We start from the raw sequence: 19,600 nt of genomic DNA, 5'->3' as shown, positions 1-19,600 counted from the left end.
TGTTTCAGACCATAAATTCATTTATTTTTATTAAAATATGTATTTATAGGTTTCAAAATATGTTTTAACAATACCGAGTCCTACCTGTGAAAGAAGAGCAATTTCCCAATGAGCACTGATATGAAGAAACCAAAGAGTTTATAACAGATTGGTCACAGAGGGGCCAGCTCCCTGTAGTTCAATTATTTCCAGCAGAAAGTCACATGATATACAACCACTACTGTTTTATTGTTTTTAAAATCTTAAGCTCATCAAGGACATAAGTTTTTGCCACTTCCCAGTATCATCAGGGAATGAAATCTCCTGAAATGATAAAGCAATGGGATTTATTATTTATATTAACTTATGCCTTAATGTCTTGATATTTTGAGACAACATGGGGGAAATATTAAATTCTCTTGTTTACAACATGCAAGAGAATATTGCACGGTATATGGACGAAGTTTTGGAGTCTGGAAAACCATTGGCAGATCAATTAAACTTTTGACTTTGCTTTAGTAATTTCCTGATCCTGAGACTTGTCCTTCTTATTTTAATAGGGTAACAACTGACAGCAAAGGGAATATCGTGGATATAGGGATTATGCAAATTCACTGGTAAGTTTTCTTTGTTCAGCCTATCCCTCCCAGACCTGTTTCATTTCCTTCTCTGCTTTTTCCACCTGGAGTTTAATCCTTAGAGTCCATCAGTAGAGCTCCTTTGGGTCTACTTTCCATCTGAGTTTGGCAAATGGAAGAAACCAGAAGCCCAGCAGGGGTGAGAGGAAGGAAAAACTAGTTCGATTTATTTGTTGCTTTCTCCAAGTCTCACAATGAAGGCACTGGAGTGTCTGCAGACTTACAAGGAAAACTCCTGCTAAGGTGTGTGTTGAGAAGAAAGTGGCTGCTGACATTTTTCCTGGCTCTGCCTCTCATTGGATTCCTGATGGTAGCCTCTGCCTGGCTTGCTTTGGGACTAGGATGGAAGTTCCCTTCTGCAGTTAGCCTCCAAGTGCTTCAGCTTCTTTGACTGATTTAATGGTGCCTGTATTCTGGCTTTTCATTAAATTCTCTTCAGTTAAAGCATCTGAGTAGAACTGTGTTTTATGCCATGTTCCTGACTCAGGCCAGAGCGGCACACAGGAGTTACCCGATAAATATCAGAGTGGAAGTTGTAGCAGCATTAATATTAATTAATTTTGTTAAATGTTGAGCTATTCCTGGCTTCACCATTGTTGGAGGTTAAACAAGCCATTAAATCACTCTCCTTTTGGGTTCTGAATTTCTTGAAGACTACACACAAGGGTCAGATATTAATATTACTTGTAACATAACAGGTAAAATTGGATTTGAGAATGTGACTTAGACATGCTTTTCTGTCCCTTTCCTTTGAAATAAGTCATGGAAGCACAACAAAGCACTGAAATAACTTGTTCTCTCTTTCCTTTTCCAAAGCTGTGACCAATCACCATGTTCTACTGAGATGAGACAAGCCTGTCAGTCACATACAGAAGAAGAGGATGTTTTGTTTTGACAGCCAGGCAGCTGCAGTGATATTTTTCATAATCTCAACAATCTCCATTTGCCCGAAGATGAGTGTGTAGGGGGAGATCTGAAGTGTCTGAAATATGGAGAGAAAGCTGGGCTGTCCTTCAAAATCATTCCCTCTACAGTCTGTGAAAAACCTCTGCCTCAATTATTTTTATCATAGTTGTCACCCCCTCCATCTCTGTATGCATTCCAAAAGTCTGTCATCCTTGATTTCCTCCTCTCAATCATTATGCGCATCTAATGCTTAACCCAAAAATTAAGATCCCATTTATTAAGTTGTGAGGGAGTTTTGTAAGCACCTCCAGCAGGAATTCTAATGCTGTCCCTTAGGTGACTTTGTGATGAAGCCCCTAAAGTAGCTGTTCGGGTATAAATATCATCCCCTTGACTTTTTAAATACCTTAAGAGTCCAGTTTTCCTACATGAAGGAGAGAGGGAGAGAAAGAAGAGAGCACAGAGGAAGAGAAGAAAGGCATTCCCTCAACTGAAAGGAACTCCAAAGAAGTTTGCAATGATACTTTATAAGTATGGGAAGCTCATTTTTCTTAAAATCTTACAAACTTTCATGAATTCATTTCTTAAATAAAAATTTCAATTTGAGGGATGCTATGACCTGGAATTGTTTGTCTCAGGGAAAGCCAAGTAATGGCTCTGACCACTTTTTGTCTCATCATCTACACTCACACCATCAACCTATTAGAAGACCCCATTCTTTCTGCCCAGTTATATAACAACAATAACATTTTATAATATATTCTAAATATAGATGCATATATATATATATACACACATAGGTCTAATATATAATAATATAAAATTTATGAATTTTGTAAACTTCCCAAAACCTAATTACCCATTAAAAAGCTAAATCGTATGTTTTGGAGTGTTTTCAGAGTCAGCCCCAGAATTACTCCCAATATCAAAATTTATACTTTGCATTTATTAAAGACACTATGTGCATATGATGATTAACCCAAAAGTTAAGATCCCATTTATTAAGTTGTGAGTTTTGTAAACACCTCCAGCAGGAATTCTAATGCTGTCCCTTACGTGACTTCTTGATGAAATCTTCAGGGATGAACCCCCGAATGTAGCTGTTCAGGTATACATCCTCCTATTTGGGGACCTTCAGGGAGGTAAGATGAACCCTTCATAGGTTAAGTCTGACAGGTCTGAAAATCAGAAACTCATTAGAAACATTGATTTCTTACTATTTCCTCTTTGGAACAAAATGGAATTAGTAGTAACTATAAGAAATGTCATATTAGGATCAAACAGTCTTCCGACCCCAGACTCCTTCCGCTGGGGACTTGAGCTGAGGAGGTCAGGCAAAATTTCCCTGCAGGAAAATGCATTTATTTTTCAAAGAAAATGCACTACTATAAGTCATAAACAATAATTTGACAGTAAACACATTTTAAAGCAAAGGGTTTACAAATGAACTTATATACAAAACTGCAGTTCCCATTGTGGTGCATCAGAAACAAATCTGACTAGTATCCATGAGAATGTGGGTTCAATCCCTGTCCTCACTTAGTGGGTTAGGAATCAAGTGTTGCCATGTGCTGTGGTATAGGTCACAGAAGGGGCTTGGCTCCTGAGTTGCCCTGGCTGTGGCTTCAATGTTACCACCAGCATGGGAATTTCCATATGCCACAGGTGCAGCCTTCAACATAAAACTAACAAACAAATGAACTTATTACAAGGCAGAAATAGACACATAGAGGTAGGAAAAAAACTATGGAAAGAGAATGGATAAATTAGTAGTTTAGCATTAAGATGTACATGCTATATAAAATAGATAACCACAAAGACCTACTCTATAGCACAGGAAACTATACTCAATATTTTATAATAACTTATAATGGAAATAATCTAAAATTATATATAAATGTATATGTATATATTTGTATATGTGTGTGTGTGTATATATATATATATATATATATAGAGAGAGAGAGAGAGAGTTGTTTTGCTGTACACATCAAACTAACACAGCCTTGTAAATTATATTTCAATAGAAATTATTTTTATTATGCGAGATAGTAGAGGTGGTAAAGGGTTTTCAGAATTTCTAAACATGGAAGAGAAAGCACTGTAGCTCATGATGGAGGAATGCATGCAGGAATCATTTCTTGGGCAGTTGTTAGGAGTCAGGTAAATCATCTTCCTTATCACAGATGTCTTTTCTGCAACTGCTAAAAGTTTTACAGTTTTTGGAGCATTTTACCCATCTGTTTATCAACACTTTTTGGACCAATTATTTATCTTGTACTTAAAATAAATTTACACCACCAGATGAGAAATAAACCTTTGCGGAAAATAAAAATTAAACATAAAGTGATTAGATATACTTGAAAATAGACCATGTGGCAAAACAGACTGAAAAAAAAATAAATAAAAGGTAATTCTACTTTTTCAGCTCTCACACTTGGTATACATATTCAAAATAAAATTTGATATTAAACCACATATGACATAGAACAGTTTTACCTCCGAAGTCTCATATTTAAAATATTATATAAAAGTCATTGTCTTTGTTATAAAATCAGAAAAATAAATACTTCTCTTAGCCATTTTAGTGAATTCGTTTTGGATTGAGATATTTTAACAAATACACAAAAAGATTACAGTTCTCCAAATGACACCACTTCTCAAAGCTCCCATTGCCAAAAATGCAATAAATACATCATTTTGTGACTTATCTGACAGTACACATAAAACACTACTGACGTACAGTGCAGTGGGGGAGAATGAGCATGACTTTGGAGGTACAGAAAACATCTAAATATAAATAATGACTTTTTTAGAGAAGTCAGAAATAAGTCAAATACAGGAACCATGAGACTTAGGTTGGTTCATGAGTTAATTTCTAACATTAGTCACAAATAAACAGTATAGTTGAGAACAGAAGAGTCACACTTATATGATGGAAATTTCTGATCTTCAGGGACAACATCAGCAATAACTCAATAGCATTAGCCTCTAGGATTTTTATGTTGTATTATTTATAAATATGTAAAAGTACATGGAGTATAATTTTATTTTATATTTGTCTGTTTGTTTTTACTGTATTGTGGTTGTCTTTTCCTTCACCAGCTTAGGCACTTAGTCCCCAGAAGCAAATGATCCTCTTAGGTGCAGAATTGGAGTAACAAGACGGAAGTCACACTTGCATTGCTATAAATCCTCTATATTTTATTTATTTTTATTTGTTAATTTAATTTTATTGGAGTATGGTTGACTTACAATATTGTATTAATTTGAGGTTTACAGCAAAATGAATCAGACATACATATAAATATACCCATTCTCTTTCCCCCATATAGGTTATTACAAACTATTGAGTAGATTTTCCTGTGCTATATAGTAGGTTCTCATTAGTCATCTGTCTTGTACAGTAGTGTCAATATGTTTTTCCTGCCCTCCCAATTCTTCCCTTCTTCCTATGTTTTCACTTCTGGTGACCATAAGATTGGTTTTGAAATTTGTGGATTTGACTTTATTTTATAAATAAATTCTTTTGTGCCCTTTTTAAATTAGATTTCACGTAGATGTGCTATATGATATTTGTCTTTTCCTGTGTGAGTTACTTCACTCAGTATGACAATCTCAAGGTTCATCCATGTCCTCCATGCTTTTTAAAAGTAATTAAATTTAAGAATGAAAGCTGTAGTATTTTAATTTGATTCACATGCATTTTTTTCCCTAAAAATCATTATATTGTCCCTTGTATTAGTTTCCTAGTGTTTTTATAGCAAAACACCATTACCTCAGTGGTTTGAAATAAGAACTTATAATGCCGAAGTTCTGGAAGGCAGAAGTTCAAAATTAGTCTTGTTGAGCTAAAGTCAAGGTATCAGGAGGTTGTATGCATTTCAGGATGTGTAAGGGAAAAAATGTGCCGGAGTCCAGCTCCAACAACTAGGTCCAACAGCCAGGGTGTATACGTCCTGAAAGGAGGTGGACAATGTCGGCGTATGCACATGGAGACAGCCTCTTTGTCCCTTCTTTCTGGGCGCTGGACTGCTCAAACTTTATTGGCATAAGTGGTTGATTATATAGTCAGTTTTTCACTACAGATTACATCATAGTGTTAAAAGTACATTGGTTAACTATTAGGCTTTGTTTTTTGATCATATGGTACAGTAGCAATACGTCATGTTTTAAAATCTTCAGCCTAACTAAATTTGGTGAGTACAATTCAAGGACAAACAGGCACAACATATCATGTGGGAAAGAGGAGACCCAGCACAAACCATCTCATGGCCAGCCAATTCCCACAAGCTGAAGAACTTATAGACACAAAAAATGCTGTCTTCAGACTAGAGTCTATCTTCAAAGTGTCCTTGGCAGAGAGACAGGATGAGGAAATACAAATCAACTTAGCCAGTTATCACTAAAAGCTTCTAATATCAAGGATGAAACTCACAGCTGGGTTTCTTTTGACCAGGAATAATATATGTCTAACTTCTATGAACCTCATTAAAATCCTAACTCTAAAGTTTACTGTATAACTAGTTCGTAGATAAACACTATGTTTTAATTAAGTTGGATTGAATTGGGGAAAGTCCTTTAGAATGAAATTCTTATTACATTATTGTTGCAATTTTGTTAAATCACAAATCACCACAGGAAAATAAGAATAATAAGCAAATAATCAGGAAAGACTGAGGAAAACTGACTAGCAAGTGAATAACAGAAAAGACCAAGTCATCCATGGAACAATCCCCACTCAGCAATGCAAAACGGAAATGGTTTCCTGGAAAATTTAGTTCCCTACCAAGGTCAGTGGGTGGGCCTTATTGTCTTATGGGGCCTGTCCTCGGAATTGCGCCATGCAGGGAGGCATCCCCTTGTTTAGGAACCTGCCCTCGGAATTGCACCTTTCAGACAGGCCCCTGTTTCTGATTAGGAGCTTGCCCTCGGATCTGCACCATTCAGGCAAGCTCCCTTCCTTGGCTCCTTGTATGTTCTCAGCTCCCCACAAAAAAATGTTTTCTTTCCCTTCCTAGAGGCTGCCCACAACCCATGCCTGGTGTCCTCTTCCATCCAGCAAGTCCATCCTTCTGACCTCTGTTTTAACACCACATATTCCTCTCTAATTCCTCCTCTCTTGTGTCCTTTTCTCCCTTCGGATTACATTGGACCCACTGGGATAAGCCAGGGTAGCCTCTCTTTCTCAAGGTCCTTAACTCAATATCATCAGGAAATAACTTTATCTTCCATGGAGTATTTTCACAGATTCTGGGGATTCAGACCCAGGCAACTTTGGGAGGCTGGGTGGGGGAGGGGTTGTGATTCTGTCTAAAACATCAATATCTATATTGGCATATTTTGTGAAATTGGACAATCTAAAATCTTGTAGCTGTCATTAATTCTCAATAAGATAGTCCCACCAAAGCTTACAAACTGTATACCCTTTCTGCATTAATTAGCTGCAATGTCTGTTCTAAACAAACTATACACAAAGCCTCCTTTGAAGGAAAGATAAAGAAGAAGTATGTGGTTTGAAGGTTACAAATGTATTACACACATAGACACGTACTCCCATATCACTTGCCCACTTATCGGAAATGATGAACTGACTCCATCAGACAATCACATAGACACAGCATCCCATCATCCATTCTCAATGAGGTAAAATATAAAAAATAATTTATCTGTCAGTTCTCATCTCCTATTGTTTAAAGCTCATCCTCTGGGGCATTAAGCCACATATATTTTCAGGCCTCAGGTCGGTCCATGGTCTTTGTGTACAAATAATGAAAGTTAGGACAGATTTGAAACAGCAACCACAGGGGTCTCTCATTCCATACCTGCAGCAGAGGCATAAAGACGCTTATCCCAACTCCATGTGGTAGGGATTTCCTAGGCAGAAAACACTCTAAGTGTGTTCATCTTGGATGAAACACTGTGAACCATTTCAAGATCATGAAATAAGAAAAGCCATTTGATTTACCCCAATTCTGAAAAATAAATGTCATTTTACAAGTTTAAATCCCAAATCTTACTGATAGACCCTGCTTTTTTCACAGCATTTCCCTTTCTTTTGAAGGACTGGAATCAAGTATCTCAATATTTTACATACAGCTTAAAACACTCCGGTTTAAACAAGCAAAAAATGCTCATACTACATTGACATCCAAAAAGAAAACAGAAATTGGCACAATTCAGAATTTTAAATTCAAAAGCAAAATTGAGGAGTTTTAAGGTTTCCACTGGGGATTTTCTTATCCCTTGGTTGGTATAGATTACAAATGCTCAAAAAAAAAAAAAAAAAAAAAAGAAAAAGAAAAAGAAAAGAAAAAAGGAAAAGAAAAATACTCAGGAAACAGACCATGGACATGGAGAACAGGCTTGTGGTTGGCATGGGGGAGGGAGGAGGGAGTGGGATGATGAACAGGGAGTTGGGGTTGGCAGATGCAAACTATTACATTTGGAATGGATAAACATTGAGGTCCTACTGTTATAGCACAGGGAACCATGTCCAATTACTTGTGCAAAACATTATGGAAGATAGTATGTACATATATACATACACACACATATGTATGACTAGGGTGCTTTGCTCTACAGCAGAAATTTTGGAACATTGTGGATCAACTATATTTTAAGAATTTTTTAAAAGAAAAATACTTTGTAAAAGGCCTATTCTAGCTATGTTTGGTCTTAGCAGCTAATGTCCTCACACTGGAAGTCCTCAAGCATCATCTCCATTTGTTTACATTGTCATAGGTCATATCTACCATCACTGCTTACCAAAGATTCTTTCCACAAGCCATCTCCATGGAAATGAAAAAAGTCTATTCAAAGAAATCATGCAAAAAAGAAGTAGGATGAACCGAAAGTTGGAGATGTGGGTAGAAGGAGTAAAAACAAAAAGATTTGGTGATCGGCCAGCCTGTCTCTGTTACAGGGTGCGTGTGTGCAGTTTTTGGTGTCACTTCAATAACTGTTTCATCATCATTATCCAACATTGTCAATATCCTCACTGCTACAGACATTTGAATATTGTTAGACACAAACTATGACATTTAGAATGGATAAGCAATGAGACCATACTGTACAGCACAGGGAAGTATACCCCATCTCTTGGGATAGAACATTATATGGAGGATAGTATGAGAAAAGGAAAGTCACTGGGTCAGTATGCTTTACAACAGAAATTGACACAACAATGTGTCAACAATTTTAATAAAATTTTTGAAAAACGTGTATTAAAATTATTTGTTTATCTGTCTCCATTTCATCTTTTTAACTTCTTGATGACATGGATTTTGCTGAGTACCTTGTTCTATTGCAAATTAAGACCAGCATTTGAATTATTTTTAAAATAGTGGATTAAGTAAAACAATGTTAGCTCTATAGAGTTATATCTGATTTATTTATTTATTGCAATCCCTTATCATATGGTAAAACAGTACATAGTCATAAGTTGTATGTGAGGAGCATGAAATTCTTGTGTACTGTTGATGGACTGTATATTGATAGAGGAAATCTTGAAATAGATCCATATTTATTTAAATAAAATATTTTATTATTTTTCTCATATAAGGGGCCCATTCTATGAGATCACAGAAGTGTTAATATATCTATCAGTGGGGACAACACACACAAAGCTATTACTTGTGGGGACATATGTAGAATGAGAGTTGGTAACTCACTGAATGACCCTTACTATGGGAAAAATCTTATATTCAATGGGGGAAAACTCAGCTTAGAGTAATTTTACGAAACAGAAGATAGTAACATCTTGGTGTGTATGTAGTACAATGGATGTGCTTCCAAAACAGTGTTGAATGAGAACCTTTAGGTATCAAAGTGAGTTATATAACAACATGAGATGACCATGCATTAAACCAGACATTATATTTCCATCATACAGCTATATTCCTTTTTAAGAACTTTTATCAACTTTAATAGAGATGGTACCTGCATGGGGAGGTGAAAATGAAGTGAGGATGGAAAATGAGGGATGGGGATGATTATGCAGTATGGAATTAAAGTATAATTAACTCAATTTAGTCTTACATATTAAGAGTTTATATTCCTTCTGATTCTTTCCAAAAACTATAGGGCATATTTAAAGTGGTTTATTTTTATCTGCAGACATAAAACTTGGGAAGAAGCCAATGTGGAAAACACTGAATGTTGAAGTAATGTGTGGGTGATTAAAGTATCTATACAACAAATAATAAACTTAAATCCAGATATCTGAGGGAGTGCAGCAAAACTAACAACAGAAGAAAGCAGGTGAATCATATTTTTAAAAACTTCCTTGATTCCCACACCAACATGTCTGCTTCCAGGAGCCAACCACATTTAATCCCCACTATTTAAAATCCACTCTGCTCAGTTTCCCTGAATCCTGGATCCCATCCCCACCCCCAATTTCAGTTGGGTCTGACACCAAGAAACAAGGTTGCTCAGCAGCTGCACTGTTAAGATTCCCTGAGCCTCCCTTCTGCAGTACAACACAGAAAGTGGAATAATAGTGAACTAATCAGTTTGATATTGAATTAAGCCTTGTGCCCCAGTTGCCTCTTTATCCCCTGTGTTTTTTCAGACAGTAGTCAAGAACGATGTCTTCATATTTTATTGTTTCTTAACACAGAAGTTATGGGAGACATTTTGTTGCAGATAAGGAGAAGCCTGAATATTTGCTGTTAATAAGCGATTAGAGATGGGGCTTGTCAGTGCTCCAGGAGAGCATTTTCTGGCTGAAATGTCAGGATTCTGATTCTCCAACCCAACTAGATCATGCAGGTCGCTCTTCGCCCAGCACAGGAGGCAGTAACAGGATTTGTTGAGTGTGCACACACTTGAAGTTTTCCAACCTAGGTTCTAACGGCAGCAGCTGTTTGGGTTAGAGAGCAAGATGGTCAGTCCTTCATGGGCCAAGGTGCTTCAGAGTGTTTACCAGTTTTTTTGCAGTGGTGAAAATCAGAGCGTGAAAAAGTTTTCAGGGTCAAGGCACAGCCAGGGCCTGGGAGATGGCCAGGTCGGTGAGTGGGCTGGGCCTGCAGCCTCGCAGGTCTCAGTGGCACAGTGGCCCTTGAGCAGATCCCTGGAGAGTGGGCACAGAGTGTGCTCAGTCCAGTGCTTCTCCCTTTTTGAGCCACCAGTTTAGTTTGTGTTTGGTGTGGTTCTCTGCTCTATGTACCTCACCATCCATTCCCACCTCCCAGGCTTTATTTAACATTAACCCAGAGAACTCTTGAAGAAGTGCATCTTTCAATGCACTTTGTGCTTTGAAAGACTTCAGGTGATTCAAAACAGAAATTCCCTGGAGGGGACACCTGAGCAAGGAAGGCAAGTTACTCTAGCTCTGCGGGCAGGTTTGTAGGGTATCCCAAGCTTTAGGATCTTGTTACCCAGTCACAGGCTTTGGCACATTAGGCTTGACATGAGCTGAAGGATGTTGGATGAAAAAGTACAGAGTAGGGGTGAGATCAAACCTCATGGTTTTTGAGACAGGGTAGCTGGGGGGTTTGTGCTTTATCTTGGCTTGAAAGAAGTCCTCTGTGTCCCTTCAAATTGCTTTCCAGGTAGCCAGGGAAGCTCTGTGCATGGAAAAACACCATTGCAGGCAACAGGCATCATTCTGACCCACTATGGTGCAAATATCACTAACCAGCTATCCCCCATGCCACATCAGAAAGGGCTGATTTTATTCCAGCCCCAGAGCAAGCTTCTGAAAGTACTTGGGTTCATTCAAGGGCTATGTAATAATGAAATTTACATGATATGTATAATCAGGATTAGCATTGATTCTTCCGGCAGGAAATTGCAGTGTGTATCTCCCCACCTCCCCAATTTACCTATTATTTTCTCCAAATTTTAATAAAAAAAGAAATTTCCTCAATATGGAAATCAATGTAACTCTGAATAATTAACAAAGATCAGTGACATAATTTCTATTCTCTGAAGCTTTCAGAATAACCATGAAATTAGATTCAGGTTCACAGGGCACTGTCTCCAAGGGGGAGAGGCACTCATCAATTCCTCTGATTGCAGCAAGACTAGTAATCACATGGGGGAACAAGAAGGCATTCCTTGTTTTAGGTGAGTAGATGGCACTGGTTAACATAATTACTAGAATAGCTCCAGTGACAACTATAGGCCCATCTTCAATTTAAAATTATAGATATAACTTTTAGTCACTGATGCCAGACTCAACACACTATATCATGAATGTGAATTATCTTTTCATAACTATCATTTCCGGAGGAAGGGTATGTTTTTACCACTGTTATTGTGTTCTTTGAAGGGAGTAAACAACCTTATTTCTATGCCTTCTAATTTAAATACCAGGATGCTGCACCATAAATAGTCTGAAGGGGGAGTAAGCATTTCTTTAAAGCTCCAACTGGGATCTTGACTAAGCACAGATGTTAATCATCAGGCCGGAGGTAATGATGCTGTGTCTATGCCTCAGACAGTAATAGTTTCTTGTAGGGCTTTTGTGTTACTCAGGAAGATGACTTTGCCATTATCTCTTACCACCGTGCATCCATAGAGTTTTATTTGTGCTGTAGACATCCATGTTTTTGTAAACATCATATAAGAGACTGGAATGTCAGAGTGTAATTTCCCTCAAGAGAAGACTGAGTCAAGAATGAAATAACATTTACCTGGTATATACTGATTGGGCAGATGATTCTAGGATATATATGATTATCCATATATATGTATATATACATATATATGGATAATATAATTGATATATAATGTTTATTTGGTAAAAGATTCTAGGAAGCAAAAATGAGGGAATGGGGAGTGTGAGAATGATAAGGAAGAAAGTTAATAAATTGTGCAAAAAAAAAAGAATAAATTACTGCCATGTGTTTAAAGTTTTGTTGAGGTATATTTAATTTACAATGTTGTGATAATTTCTGCTGTACAACAAAGTGATTCAGTTATACATGTACACACATCCATTCTATTTCCAGTCCTTTTTCCCCTATAAATTATCACAGAATATTGGTAGAGCTGTCTGTGCTATACAGCAGCTCCCCATTGGCCAGTTATTCCATACACTACAACGTGCATGTGCCAGTCTGAAAACCCCAGTCCATTCCCAGCCCCAGCAGTCCACTTTGGTAACCATGTGTTTGATTTCAAAGACTGTGTGTCTTTTTCTACTCCACAAATAAGTTCATCGGTATCATTTATTTTGGATGCCACATGGAAGTGATATCATATGATGTTTGTCTTTCACTTTCTAGCTTCGCATAGTACAATCATCTCCATGTCCATCCATGGTGATGCCAAGGGCATTATTTCATTCTTTTTTAATGGCTGAGTGACACCCCATTGTATACATGTGCCACATCTTCTGTATGCAACTAAGTCTCAATCAAATTAAGATGTTCTGTAGTTTTCCTTTAAGCGCCTGCTAGGAATTGTCCAAATGAAGGCTAGTGTGTTGGGGTGCTTTTCCATTGAGTTCTATGTCTTCCTATTTGGGAACTGTTCATAACATATTAGATCTCAGGCACTTCCAAATCACATTGAGTGTGGTCTGAGGAAGCTCTCAGGATCATTTGACCTCAGGAAAAGAAGCCAGATACTTGAAATGGGAAGTTACCAGCATGCCAGCATGGCTCTAGTTCAAGTCAGATGTGACCCAGAATGACAAAGAATGTGAAATAGATGTGTCTGCCACCGTGAAATTTGCATTAGTTAAGTTGATGGCAAAGACAAAATAACACAAATTAGACTTTTAAAAGAAAATTATCGGGAATTCCTGCTGTGGCTCAGTGAGTTAAGCATCCAACTAGTGTCTGTGAGGATGCAGGTTCAGTCCTGAGCCTTTCTCAGTGTGTTAAGGACCCAGCGTTGCTGCAAGCTGAAGCATAGGTTGCAGACATAGCTCAGATCTTGTGTTGCTGTGGTTGTGGCATAGGCAGGCAGCTGCAGCTCCAATTTGATCGCTAGCCCCAGATCTCCCATATGCTGCAGGAGAAGCCCAAAACGTTCTCTGAGAAGGTGCCTTCTCCTCCTCTTCTTCCTCCTTCTCTGGATCATTTTCTCATCAATATTGTGCTGAGGAACCATACCAGCCTTTTCAAATGGTTTGAAGGCCTCGGCACAGCTCCTTTCCCTGCTCCTATCACAAACCCCAGGCAGAAGGACCTTGAAATGCTGAAAAGACCCTCTTCTACCCTTTGTCTCAAGAGAGATTCAGGAAAAGTCACCTCCTATATGGAGACCAAACTGTGAACTTTTTCATTCCTGTCATATGTCTCCTCACATGGGTATGAGAATATTCTGCCAACATGGAGTATGTGGACTGCACTGACTTGGCCCTTCCAAACACATGTAATAGGAGATTGCATTGCCTTTTCTTGGCGTCCAAAATAGAACTTTGGACTTCAGTTAACATTTCCACCACACAACAACATAATGAGGGCTTGGTCCCTACTATCTCTGCATTTTTAAAAATATAGATAGGCTAAAGTCTTGTAAGTATCTCCTAATATATTCATAGCTGGGCCAAAACAGAATCAAAACTCAATGTCATTAAATGGTTGAAGAAGCTCAGTTCTTGGTATAATTGTTAATCTATTGGATGCATTATCCTTTCAGTATCGGTGAAATTGCCATGCCTGAAACAGCCCACAATCTAGCCTAGGGCATTTCCTTTCCTATTTCGTAATGAACCTAAATGCATCGAGGGGCAGTTTCTCCTTAATACCTTGTTTTTCATGTTACAAATTGCACATATCACAAGTGAATAGGAAAATTTATTCTTTTGAAGGGTATGAAGAGAGGGCAGATGACACATCTCCACGGATCCCAGTTATATGACACAAGCAAAACACAAACTGTGTTAGCTCATAGAATTTTGCCTGCATGTTTGAGAATCTAGCATCATGGGAACTAATTATAATGATGAAGTTCACTTAAAAAAAAAAATCTCCATGAAGAGTTCCTTGGTACTCTAATGTTTAGGATTTAGTGCTTTCATAGCTGCAACCCAGGTTTGATTTCTGGTCTGGGAACTGAGATCCCACATCATGCAGTTGCCAAAAAAATGCTGTGTATTTTACAAAATAAGGAATGGGAAAGTATGTAAGAGCCAGTGGCTTTATTAGCTGTGTTGGATAAGAGAAGTATGGATGTTTGTGCTTTTTAGGCATTTTTAAACAGTATATGTGTGTGTATGTATGCATATATATATCTTCATTAGCTGGTGCTAATGAGTGTGTATATATATGTATATCTTCCTTGTTTGGCTGGTGCTAATGAGTGTGTATTTTTACATTTCAGTCAATACATTGTTAATATTGTGAATAAAATTTTGGAAAGAGTCAATCACAAAAGGCAGATTTAATCTTGCAGATTCCTCTTGAATTTAAATTCTGATGTTCTTGAAATTTAAATTTAGTTAGTGACCTCCAGAAGTTCTAGTTTTTAAGACTATGAGTTTAAACATTATATTTTCACGTTAAGTCTTGACCAGTACGTGGATGGACTAAACCTTCAATTTCATCATTTTCTATAGGGATGATCGTTTTCTCCAACTCCATTTATTGAGTAGTAATATTGTCCTCATTGTCCTAACGTGCCACCTCTCTCACATAACACACTTGTATACAGTCATGAGTCTTTTCTGAGTTCTCTATTCTGTTCCACTGATGTATGTACCCACCTTATACCAATGCTACATTGTCTCAACAACACTAGCCATACAAGTTTTAATAGCTGGTCATGCTAATCTTTTCAAAAGTGTCTAACGTATTCTTCACATTTTCTACATACATTTTAAGCTGGTGTCAAATTTCCCAATGAGATTTTAATTGCAAAGACATTAAGCAAATAAATTAATTTAAGCAGAAATGATATCTTTATAACATCTGGTTGTGCAATCCGGGAACAGAGTATATCTATCAACTTACTTAGATTTTCTGTCATGTCTTTCAATAATGTTTTAACTTTTTTTCCTTTCACAAGTGTTTAGTTTAGTTTTTATACAATAGTCTATCATTGTGGAATTTCCATTATATTCCTTTCTTTGATTTGCTTTTTTAGGGCCACGCCCATGGCATATGGAGGTTCAGAGTCTAGGGGTTGAATCAGAGCTACAGCTGCCAGTCTACACCAGAGACACAACAATGCCAGATCCAAACAACATCTACAACCTACACCACCACAGCTCACGGCAATGTCAGATCCCCAACCCACTGAGCGAGGCCAGGGATACAACCCATGTCCTCATGGATCCTAGTCAGTTTTGTTAACTGCTGACCCATGCAGAGAGCTCCCTGTATAGTTATTTTTCATAAAAGTTTGGAAGCAACTGACTTTTAAAAAAAATTGAAGGAAAGAAGAGTTAGGAAAGTAGAGGTAGAGATAATGTGATCCTTCACTTAAATTGTATTCATTCAAAACATGGTATGTAGCCCCGATGGAAGAGAATCGAAGGCATAAGAATAGCTTTCAAATCAAAATATGGTAAATATTCCTTATTTCTATGAATGTCATGTCCAGTTGACTTAACCTGGATCAAATAATCTGTTGTCCTGTCCATGTGTATTTAATCAAGTAAAATCTGAATACTTCAAATGAATCATGCAATATGTAGTTCCTCTTGTTTCTTATTATTGTCTTTCTTTTTCGTCTTTATACTTCATACAATGATATCCCTTGCCAGCCCCTGAGGCATTTGAAATAGCATTCTATACATTATTTTTTAAAGATCCTGATTTATTTATTTGTTTGTTTTCAATTATCTTCTATTTTGTTTACTTCCCAAATACATTATTTTTTTTCCTACTGTACAGCATGGTGACCCATTTACACATTCATATATTCATATATATTTTTTCTCACATTACCATGAACCTATACTTTAGAGTAATTTTTTGTGTGTTAGATAAGAACATTCATAATAGTTTACTGGATGTTTTTATGTGGTACATTAGCAAACATGTTTTAATAAGTTTCTACTTTTCATAAAATGTGCTAGGAAAATATAACTACGGTGTTAAATCCATTATATCAGCAATACTGTGTTAGGGTAACAGCATGTGTGGGATTGCTTACCTATTATTCTTTTTCAGATTGAATACATTATAGATGCAAGGCTTATTTGATCGGCAACACAGGAAAAACATCAGAAACTCCAAGTATCAGCACACAGTGCTGGAACTAATATACACTCTTCTAGAGGAAGTGAAATATATTTCTGTGCAAATAAGTGGGCATGTGAAGGTCTATTGCAAGGTAGCTAAATTACTTTCTACCATAAAAATTGTTAAATAACATTTAAATTCATAAAAACATAGTTGAATGAGAGCACAATTTAAAAAGTCAAACAGGGGTTCCCATTGTGGCACAGGAGAAATAAATCTGACTAGGAACCATGAGGTTGCGGGTTCAATCCCTGGCCTCGCTCAGTAGGTTAAGGATCCGGTGTGGCTGTGAGCTGTGGTGTAGGTCACAGATGTGGTGCAGATCTGGCATTTCTGTGGCTATGGCATAGGCCAGCAGCTACAGCTCCAATTGGACCCGTAGCCTGGGAACTCCCATACGCTGTGCGTGTGACCCTAAAAAGCAAAATAAATAAATAAATAAAAATTAAAAAAATCAAACAAATAGTGGAATAAAAATAGTATTTGAGTATGTGGAGTTATAATAAAGGCAAGTAAATCAAAGTCTATTAAATGACTTTAGCAATGGTTTTCTCTGGAGACAAAGACTGAAGTTGCAAGGACAAGAAGCAGAGGACTATTAACTTCTTCTTTTAATTCTTTCTACAATCTGATACAGTTTAACTAATTATATGTTTCCTTGTCCATTTATTTATTTATTTACTTATTTTTGGACTTGCAAATCTAGATTGATCTCCCCCTCCCCTTTTTTTGGATGTGGCCATGGTGTATGGAAGTTCCCAGGGCCAGATATCCAAACTGCACCACCACAGTGACCAGAGACACAGCAGTGACAATGCTAGTTCCACAAACTTCTAGGCCCATAGGGAACTCTGTATTATCTCTTCTAAATAAAAAATATTTTGAAAAATATCAGGATTTCCATTCTGGCCATATATTTCTAATGATATATTTTTGACAAAAATATAGAGGGACTGTATAGACCTTGAAATGGGAACCAGGACATAACAGAAAGGGAAAATAATATGGCTACTCTATATCCTAGGTTGCAATGGTTTCTAAATTTGGCTCCAGGTTCTAAAATGGAGGTGAGTCTTGTATGTATGTATGTATGTATGTATGTATGTATGTATGTATGTCTATTTATTTATTTACTTGACTTTTTAGGGCCACACCCACAGCATGTGGAAGTTCCCAGGCTAGGGGTCACATTGGAGCTGCACCTGCTGGCCTGTACCACAGCTCATGGCAACACCAGACCAGTAACAGACTGAGCAAGGTCAGGGATCAAACCCATGTCATCATACATACTAGTTGAGTTTGGTACAGGTAAGCCCAACAGGAAACCAATGAATCTTGTTTTAAATTGCTCTATCTAAAATGACTAGATTTATCTTACATATAATAGCTTTACATAATAAACTTTTAACAGATGAGATCTCCTGAAATGCAACATCTTTTCCAACGGTTCATCCCACAGCTATTGTCCTTAATGGCTTGGATGGCCAAATGGAATCAAACTGCTGAGTGAATTCAACCTCATGGAGATCACAGACCTTCGGGAGCTTCAGGGTCCCTTCTTTGGACTGTTCTTCATCATCTATGCCATATCGGTGGTGGGCAACTTGCGCATGATCATCCTCACCAGGGTGAACTCACGTCTACAGACCCCCATGTACTTCTTTCTCAGACACCTGGCTTTCACTGATCTTGGTTATTCACTGTGGGACCCAAAATGTCGGTAAGCTTTGTAGCTGACTGAAATAAAATCTCCTATCATTGGTGTGCTACACAGCTGACTTTCTTCATTTTGTTCCTCATGAGTGAACTTTTCATTCTGTCAGCAGGTGCCTATGACTGCTCTGTGGGCATCTGTCACCCTCCGCTCTGCACAGTAGTCACATCACAAAGAGTATGCTGGGTTCTGGTAGCAGTCCCCTACATTACAGTGCCTTTGTTTCTCTGATAACCACCATAAAGATATTTATTTCATCCTTTTGTGGCTGGAATGTCATTAGTCATTTTTACTGTGACAGTCTCATCCTGTTAACTTTGCTGTGCTCAAGCACATGAGAAATTGAGCTGTTCATACTGACCTGTTCAATGTTTAATTTGGTTCCATCTCTTCTGATAGCCCTTGTGTCCTACATACTGATTCTTAAGGCCAGCCTCAGAATGAACACTGCACAGGGAAGACACAAGGATTTCTGCACCTGTGGATCACAGCTGACAGTGGTAGTTGTATAGTATGCAACTCCATCCGTTACATACATGCAGCCCAAGTCCAGTCACTCCTTTGATACTGTATTTTACACCTTTGTTACTGTATCTTACACCTTGGTAATCCCCATGCTGAACCTTATGATCTACAGCTTGAGGAACAAAGAAGTAAAAGGTTCTCTGCATAGGATATGGAAAAATCTGCACAAACACCCTACATAAAATTAAATATAGAATGTGTATATGATGTATTTGGTTATAAAATACTGTTTATTAGAAAGCAATTAGAAAGCAATTGTTTGTCGAAAGCAGGCAATATAGAGATTTTTTTTCTTGTTTTCAATTTATAGATGTTCAAGTAGTGATCATCCCTAGGCATCAAATTTGATTTGCCTCAAGTTTCAGTGCAAGAGACTAAAGTCCAGATCACTGTTCTCACACTGCCTAGTACGTTATGATTGAAGGCAAAACTTTTTTTACTGCATCTATCATTAAATAATCTTTCTGAAAAAGGCTTATTATGTGTTTTATTTTCCTCTTAAAAAGTGTCTTTTTATTTTTATTTTTTTCCCCACTGTACAGCAAGGGGATCAAGTTATCCTTACATGTATACATTACAATTACATTTTTTTCCCCACCCTTTGTTCTTTTGCAACATGAGTATCTAGACAAAGTTCTCAATGCTACTCAGCAGGATCTCCTTGTAAATCTATTCTATGTTGTGTCTGA

General features: G+C 37.4%; 1 pseudogene; it reads left to right on the top strand.

Annotated features, from left to right (window-relative positions):
• Positions 1-376: 376 nt before the first annotated feature.
• Positions 377-19,093, top strand: LOC110258769 (annotated as a pseudogene).
• The last annotated feature ends 507 nt before the right edge of the window (positions 19,094-19,600 follow it).

The sequence above is a fragment of the Sus scrofa genome, unplaced genomic scaffold, assembly GCF_000003025.6.
Source record: "Sus scrofa isolate TJ Tabasco breed Duroc unplaced genomic scaffold, Sscrofa11.1 Contig42, whole genome shotgun sequence".
In the NCBI taxonomy this organism is placed as follows: Eukaryota; Metazoa; Chordata; class Mammalia; order Artiodactyla; family Suidae; genus Sus; species Sus scrofa.
Note: the sequence above shows the minus strand (reverse complement) of the source record. Positions and strands in the feature narration are given on the sequence as shown.